Genomic DNA, 8867 nt, shown 5'->3' with positions numbered 1-8867 from the left:
TTTCAATTACCTCTCACCTGTAAACTGACTTCTGTCCTAGTAAGTGAACAATTTTTACAGAGGGTTTTGGATTCATACAAGCAAAGAAATAAAATCTTCTCACCCTGAAGACCAATTGAGGAAAATTTCCTAAGGCTGTCCCAAAGGTGCTTTTTCAAAGGGCAATTGGACTTTCTGTTTTTTCTTTGAAGACGTTTCGCTTCTCATCCAAGAAGCAAAATGTCTTCAAAGAAATACCAGAGAGCCCAGTTGTCTTTTGAAAAAGCACCTTTGGGACAATCGTGACCTGGATGACTGAGAATCTCCATAGACACTTTCCTAAGGTTCTTTAATCTAGACAAGATGTTAGGCAAATGTAGGTTTCATAGGAGGCCTCTGGAGCAGAGATTGTGATAGGAGCCACCCTGAAGATTAGTCCTATCATTAGGAAGAAAGAGACAAAGGGTTCGGATGCAGATTCTGGAGAACAGCAATGGACATTCTCGTGTACTCTGCAACATCATCTTCAATTTGGTGTAACTCCTAAAATTCCAACTACAAAGATTGGGATTTGGGAGTGCCCTTGTCACAACACTAATGAAAGACACTAAGTTGGGGGAGGTATCTAATAGGTAACCGGTTGCTAAAGAAAGACATTCCTGCCATCAAAAGAAAGGATCCGGGCTTCCTAAATTGGACTAGAAGACCTCTAAGGTTCCTTCCAGCCCCATGATTCTATGAAATTAGCTTGCTGTCTTACAAGTCAACTGCCATTTCAAGCATAGCTTGGAGAAAGGGCACCATTTTATTCCTTGCCTCTGTGATTGGAATTCTGAAATTCCTTAAAAACACTGTCCCACACAACCCAATTAGGTAGAAAAAAATATAATCACAATATGGATCCGAATTTCCATTGCTAAGCAAGATGGCTGTTAAACAAGATGCACCCGATTGTATGATCTTTTTCCAACTTGGAAAAAAGCTGCATCGCTGCAGTTGTTAAGTGAATTATGTGGTCATTAAGTGAATCCATTGGCTTGGCTTGGCGGAAGTTGGCTAGGGAGGTTGCAAATGGCAGTCACATGACCCCAGATCTATTTACTATTGTAAATACACGCCGGTTGCCAAATTTGAATTATATGACCGTGATTGTAGGCACAAGGACTAGTTGTAAGTTACTTTCTTCAGTGACATTATAACTTCAACAGTTGTTAAATGAATGGTTGGAAGATCGAGGACTATTTGCATTCGGTATATTCCCCAGTCTAAGCTTTGTAAGTTTAGCTGAAAGCATCTCTTTGTTGAGAAACATATGCTGGGAGATTGCCCTAACCATTGCATCGCTGGAGAAGGAAGCCTCGGTCGAAATGCTTCACCCACCATAAGCATTCTGCTTAATGGCACAATCTTTTATCAGCCGCAAAGAGCAAAATTAACTTGCTGATCAGGTAGCATTGATTCTTCTACCTCGTACCCTCCCACCCCGTCGGATGTGACAAGCCAGCGAGCTGCTTGTTGAAAAGAAAGCAGGAATCAGCGATCGGCATCTCCCCTGCTTTCTCTCTGTGCCTCTGGTGAAGGTGAAACAGAGGACTTCATTCATTTTGTGTGCAATATAAATTCAAACAGCAGCGCGAGGGAGCTGCTGCAGTCTCTGAACCACAGAGCCCAGCTGAAATTCCTGGGCCAGTTCCTTGGCAGGTTTCCCATTTGCCTTCATCTGGATGCCATTGGCAAGAGCATCAGACAAGCAGTTGGCTTCCCAAGCAGACAGCATTGCAATAACCACAGCATAAAGCACTATTCTGTGTTCATTATTTGAACTGGATCTGCCGGGTGGGAATTGAGCCAAAGCCAGTGGAATTAAGGGAGATCTCTTAGGATCTTCCTTCTTCTCCCTTCCTCTCTTGACAGTCTAATGGAAGCAACTTGGCCGTACTTTGAAGAATTATTAGCGCTGTATCCACGCTCCATCCTATCTTGCTTCTATATTGGTTTAGCTACCACTACAATTCAGAGACAGTAGGAAAATGCTAACTATCAGTCTCCCCTCCTTGTAGAGCCAGCCAGAGCTAGGCAATTACTTTCGGCTTCAAAAAGAATAGCTGGCAGACTGTTAGCAGAGTGTTTTGATATCTGGAGACACTGCTTCCATCAGTGACACTTTCCAGTCAGGATGAGACTTCAAACATGGCTGACACTTTATTCTGTATACGACACACTGCAGAACACAGTAGATTTGTGAGATGTTATTTGTTGCTTATTTGATACACTTGCCTAAGTCCCTGCACAACAAACACTTCTCACTTAAGTCCTATTTTTATTCTGAGTGCTTCAAATGCAAGGTATGGCTTTGTCATAGCACCTGCAGCTGTTGTCCACATCTGGTTCGTATGATCAAGGAACTCCTGCATTTCCTACAGAAATTCAGTATTATTGAATCTGTCATTTGTCCTGCTATAACTGTCTGGTTTGGTACAGCAATCAAACAGAGCGGGTACAGACTTCAATGGATAGTTAGGACTGCATGAAAAACAATTGTAATCAGCCTGCCTTCCATTGAGGACTTGTATACTGCAAGGGTCAGAAGGAGGGCTGAGAAAGTATCTACTGACCCCTCATATCCTGGACATAAACTGGTTCAACTCCTCCCCTTGAGATGTTGCTACAGGGCACCACATACCAAAATAACTAGACACAAAGACAGTTTTTTTTCCTTCATGCCATCACTTTCATGAACACCTAATTCTCACTGCACTGTGTTATGTCTAAGTATACTTACCCATGTAGTATGGTTGTATTACTATTATCCTTCTCATCTTTTCTACTACTTTCTCTTATTGGTATCATTATTACGATTATTATTACACTGTTGTTTTTAACATATACTGAGAGCTTTTGCACCAGAAACAAATTCCTTCTGTGTCTAATCACACTAAGCCAAATGTTCTGTTCTGTTCTGTACTGTTTTAGTTCTAGCTCTAGTTCTAGTTCTAGTCTACTCATTTCCTCTCTTGGTGCTGGTTCAGGCTGTAGTGTTGTAAGACCATACAGGACAAGTGTCTGGCTGGGATGTCTTTAATGAATCTTGCTGATTTTCTGACTGAAATTGCAAATAATTTGCTTACCATATTTTTCGGACTATAAGACGCACCGGTGTATAAGACATACCAAGTTTTCGAAGAGGTAAGTAAGAAAAAAAAGTTTTTGCCTTCCCTGAGCCCCTAGCAGCACTCTTCAGCAGGGCTGAGGCAAGGTGAAAATACTTCCATTTTTGCAAAAAAATTGCCCGTTTTTCACCAGTTTTTTTGCAAAAATCGGGGGCATTTTTGCCTTGCCCCAGCCCTGCTGAAGCCTGCAGAGGTCTGCTGGGGGCTGAGAGAAGGCAAAAAAAGCCTCAGGTTTGCAAAAAATGAGATGTGGGGGTGGGGCTTCGGGAGGCCAAAAATGGCTGTATTCGGTGTATAAGACACACCAACATTTCCATGCTCTTTTGTGGGGGGGAGGGAGGTGCGTCTTATACTCTGAAAAATACGGTATTTCTTTTTCAGCAGTTTCCACACTTGTGTTGATTTCAATTTCTGTGTTTGTTCCACTGGTTGGGTCTCCTCTTCAGAACAGGCAGCTGATCTCACTTCATGTCACTTCAGACTGTCAGAGCTTCCATCAATAAACACACCCCTACTGAAGGCTACTTTGTTGGTGCAAGGATTCTGTAGCCTTTCTGAGTTTCACTGCAGCCAACTAGGATGCCTTTCTTATCAAAAGTTCCCCACTTCGTGTCGTTTCTTTGGGAAATATGTCCACAGGCTTTACTTCCAAAACTCTTTAACTTCTTTCAAACCAAGTATCTTTCTATTCCATGGTTTCCTGTTTTACTCTTTCTATTCTGAGTCTGAGTTGCCATTGCTCACCATACATCAATATGAATTAGGTCTAAAGGCTGTTGTGTTCTGCTCTTGTTGGTTTTGGGAAAGTGTGTCTTTGTCATTTTGCTTTTATACAACTGGTGCATTTCGTTATCTGACTGCACGGGTCAATTTTTATGCCGCTGGCATGCTGATCTTGCATTAGTCTTTTTGTTGCTTCAGGATTTCTGTGCCCAAGCTGACAATGCCATGTGCGAATGCAGTTTGTATGTCTTTGTGGCAGCCGTAACCATTTCATTGCAGTGCACCTGATACAGCTCATCCATGATTCTCCCCTTTGCAAGTGACTCCCTTTGGTGATCTAGCAGTATTTCAGTATTTGAAAGGTTGCCACAAAGAAGAGGAGGCCAAAATATTCTCCAAAGCACCAGAGAGCAGGACAAGAAACAAGAAACAATGGTTGGAAACTAATCAAAGAGAGAAGGAATCTGGAATTAAGGAGATTCTTCCTAACAGTGAGGACAATTAACCAGTGGAACAGCTTGCCTCCAGAAATTGTGGGCGCTCCACCACTGGAGTTTTTTAAGAAGTGGCTGGACAGTCACTTGTCTGAGATGGTATAGAGTCTCCTGCTTGAGCAGAGGGCTGGACTAGAAGACCTCCCAAGTCTCCTCCAGCTATTCTATTCTATTCTATTCTATTCTATTCTATTCTATTCTATTCTATTCTGACACCTCTGAATACAGCCAGTCCCTTGTTTAGTTAGCTTCTTCACAGAGAACAAGTTCTTTTCAAAAGCTGGTACCTAGAGCACATTTTTGACAGGTATTATTTTTGTGTGTGTGTGTGTGTCTGTTTAAGAGGCAGAGTCTCTTCACTCCTTCTGAGACCATAAGTGGCTCTGGCAATTCTTTGCTTTGGTCAAGAGAAGTGAAAAAAAAAACCTTTGTCACTGGTCATGATACCTATAGCTTCTGTGGCGATACATCAGGCATGGAATAATGAGGCACCTTCCTTGGGGTAAACAGGAAATACTCAGTACCTGAAGTGTCTTCTAGGTCCACTCTTTTGGCCTTTTGGTGGTTCACTTGCCTCCTTCGCTGAGCCCTTCATTCTAGCTTTCCAGGCTCTGCTATTGGCCTTTAAATGATCTGGATTTTTGCATCTTGACTTATGACTGATCACTTAGCTTTAAAGTCATAAAGGAACACCCCAGGGCTACTAAGGACCCAGGTTTGAAATGCTCATGGCCACCCTCTGCAGTCATAGGATCACATTTTGGGAAATTGGCAACCAGTTACAGCTGTTAGCAACATCCTGTGGTCACAAGACCATGATTTACAACATTTTTGGCCAGAAACTGCCATTTAATTCCAATTTCTGGCAGAAAGAAAAAAGAAAAACCCCACTCACTGTGGACAATGGAATCAGAAGTAAATGTTGGAAAACCAGCATTTTTTTTTTGAAAATTTCTCTCATAGCTGTAAAGGTCAGCTGGTTGCCAAGGGCCCCAAATGTGATCATGTGACTATTAGGGTTAATGCTGTCGTAGCTTCCAGACTGTTTGTAAATAGCTTAGAGGAGTTCCATTGTAACTTCAAACAATCCCTAAGTGACTGGGCATACCTGTACCTATGAGTAAACCACACCCCCAACAATGTATGCAGCACAAGCTACTGCATGTAAACAGGGAGTGATCCCCACAGTCACTTGCACTGATGATGTTACCTGGTTAGGTAATGAAACTTCTACAAGCATACAGCCAAGCTCACTGATGATGGAAAGGAGGAGGAGGGGGAGAATAGAATAGAATAGAATAGAATAGTTGGAAATGACCTTGGAGGTCTTCTAGTCCACCTCCTGCCCAGGTAGGAAACCTTACACCACTTCAGACAAATGATTATCCAACATCTTCTTTAAAATTTCCAGTGTTGGAGCATTCACAACTTCTGGAGGCAAGTTGTTCCACTGATTAATTGTTTTAGCTGTCAGGAAATTTCTCCTCAGTTCTAAGTTGCTTCTCTCCTTGATTAGTTTCCACCCATAGAAGAAAGGAGGAGGAGGAGGAGGAGGAGGAGGAGGAGGAGGAGGAGGAGGAGGAGGAGGAGGAGGAGGAGGAGGAGGAGGAGGAGGAGGAGGAGAAGAAGAAGAAGAAGAAGAAGAAGAAGAAGAAGAAGAAGAAGAAGAAGAAGAAGAAGAAGAAGAAGAAGAAGAAGAAGAAGAAGAAGAAGAAGAAGAAGAAATAATAATAACGTTGGCATTTTCATAGCTTTGAAAAACTATGATCTTATTAAAATGGAAACTATTGAAGGGTTTATCGGCATAGTTCTTCTGTAGAAACTCAAATTTTGAGTTAGCTTTCTAAGCCCTCCAGTTTGTGGCATTAATTGTCACTCTACCTGCATGCAGTAGCTTACGGGAAGAGCAATTAATGCAGGATGACAGTCCCCAGTAAAGGGCATGAGAAGGATTGGCAGCAGCCTACAGATGCAGAAAACTCACAACGTGGTACGAAAAGACCATTTTTATATGGTACAGCTGGATTTGCAGAATGCACAGCAATTTATCAGCCTGTAGCATCTGCTCCTGTGCTGTCATCATTTGATTTGCAGATTCAGATGTCTTTGATAATAATGACTTAGGCTGGCTAGACAAGAGAAGGGGGAGCAGGAGGGAAGGAAGGATGAAGCACTGTTACTTTTGCAATCTTCATCCTGGAAGTAAGGAAACAAATAATGCTTGATGAGATGGGAATTAGACAGAGATAGGAAGAAAGTTGCTTCGTTCACACGAAACTTGGTTAACATCACTCTTTTGAGCCAATACTCCAATGGAAGTGTCCACTTTTTCCAAATTTTGCAATAAAGAGTGTCACTCTGGACAAATGTAGATAAAATAAACGTTGGCACAAAAATTCACCTGTTCAGAAAAAAAATGGCAAAATATGCATTATTGGGAAATAGTTTGAAAACCTGATCATTAGCTGAATAAGGCTACGGACAAATTATCTGAGTTCTGAGGAGGAATCATGTTGTCTAATGATCTAGCAGGGATCTTGTACTGACATAGCATTATTTAGGAGTCACTTCTAGACTAACTACTGAGTTCCATGTTCTATTAAAGTTTCCTGCATCCTGGTGTCTTTTAGGCAGGTTGAGAACACAACTCAATCTAAGCCAGTGTTTCTCAACCTTGCCCACTTTAAGACGTGTGGACTTCAACTCCCAGAATTCCTCAACCATCCATGGCGGCTGGGGAATTCTGAGAGTTGAGTCAGAATGACAGAATTACAGAGTTGGGTGGGACTTTGGAAGTAAATAAATAAGCCTCCCGCTCAGGCAGGAAACCTACACCATTACAAATGGTTGTCCAATCTCTTCTTAAAAACTTCCAGTGTTGAGCATTCACAACTTCTGCAGGCAAATTGTTACACTGATTAATTGTGCTAACTGTCAGGAAATTTCTCCTTTGTTCTAGGTTGCTTTTCTCCTTGATTACTTTCCAGGCAGGGGTGGGATTCAGCCGGTTTGGACTGGTTTGGGCGAACCGAATGCTAATTTTGCATCTGGTTCGTCAAACTGGTAGTTGCTTGTGCATGCGCGGTTGATTGTTAATTGTTTCTGCTCATGCGCAGAAACATGCCGGTAACAGCAGAAAAGACCGGAGAACTTGTGGGTGTGGCCAGCCTGGGTCACTGCTGGTTCTGTGACCCAGGCCAAATGACCACTACCAGTTTGGCCAAAGCAGGCCGAACTGGGAGCAACCCACCTCTGATACACACACACACATCACCACTTCAGAGCAAAATTATGCTACATAATTGTCCACTTCTTATTTTTTCTGTGCCTCCTGGGCACATACAGTATGGATCCAGAGCCATTTTAAGGGGTGGGGAGTGGGGTAGAAATATTGATTGCAATTTTTGACTTTACTAGCCAAAAGAAAAAAGAAAATATATGTCCTCGTGGCAATTTGTTATGAAGCCTAGGACAACTTTTCAGTTATACCCACGAGCACAAAAGTCTTGCCTATAAAATAAAATTTTATCTCCTATTTAAAATCCACAATGTTAAAAAGCAGGCCATTCTTTCAAATCAAAGTGCAAAGGCAGCAGATCAACAGTTTTATCTGTAACCACAAGATGGCGATCTAAGTAACTTATTTGCTTTCAGGTTAGCAACATCAATGGATTTTTAAAAAAATTCAAAATACTTATAACCACAAATGAATAAGCAACGTGAACAAAACGAAGGAAGGCAGAGAGTCCTCCAAATCAGAAAGCGGAACTCATCTCTCCAGATGTTGCTGAATTATGCTGCCAGCACTCCTCATTTTGGACGTCCCAAGTAGGGTTGTTGAAAGCTAAGCATCAACGAGGCCTGGAGGTAGAGGGGGTATTCAGCCAGTTTGCACCGGTTCACACGAAACAGTAGGGGAAATTTGACCTGGGTCGCCAAACCGGTAGTGACCGCTGGCTGGCCGTGCCCCCTGCCTGGTTGCCCCGTTGCTGCTCACTTGCCCCACCCATCCACTTTCCGTTCGTTCTGCTTGGGCAAGTCCCTCCAGCGCAGCAGGCAATGGGATGGATGTGCAAGGCCGTCGCAAAGAACAGGGTGCTGATGGCAGCGGCTTTTTGGGTGATCTCCTACAGTTTTCGCCACTGCCTGGAAGCAGCTGGCAAAGAGGTGGTGGCTAGGAGGCTCCTCGCAGTTGCACTCAAAAAAGAGATGGTCATGGGGGAGGAAGCGGGGCTATAGCGGGGCCTCTGAAGGAGCTGACATGGGACTGGTGAAGGGAGGGTGGGGCAGCATGCAGGATGAGGCCTTTGACAGATTAGGCCAGGCCAAGGCAGAAAATGGGTACATAGGTAGAACTTTTTTTCCTACTGTGTTCTGTAGGTGTGACTTGGTGGGCGTGAGTGGCATCGAGTTGGCCACACCCACACATTCGCATGACCTCCCCACCTAGCCACACCCACAGAACCGGAAGTAAAAATATTTGAATCCCACCACTGCCTGG

The sequence above is a fragment of the Natrix helvetica genome (genome assembly GCF_964273705.1).
Source record: "Natrix helvetica genome assembly, chromosome: 3".
NCBI lineage: Eukaryota > Metazoa > Chordata > Lepidosauria > Squamata > Natricidae > Natrix > Natrix helvetica.
Note: the sequence above shows the minus strand (reverse complement) of the source record.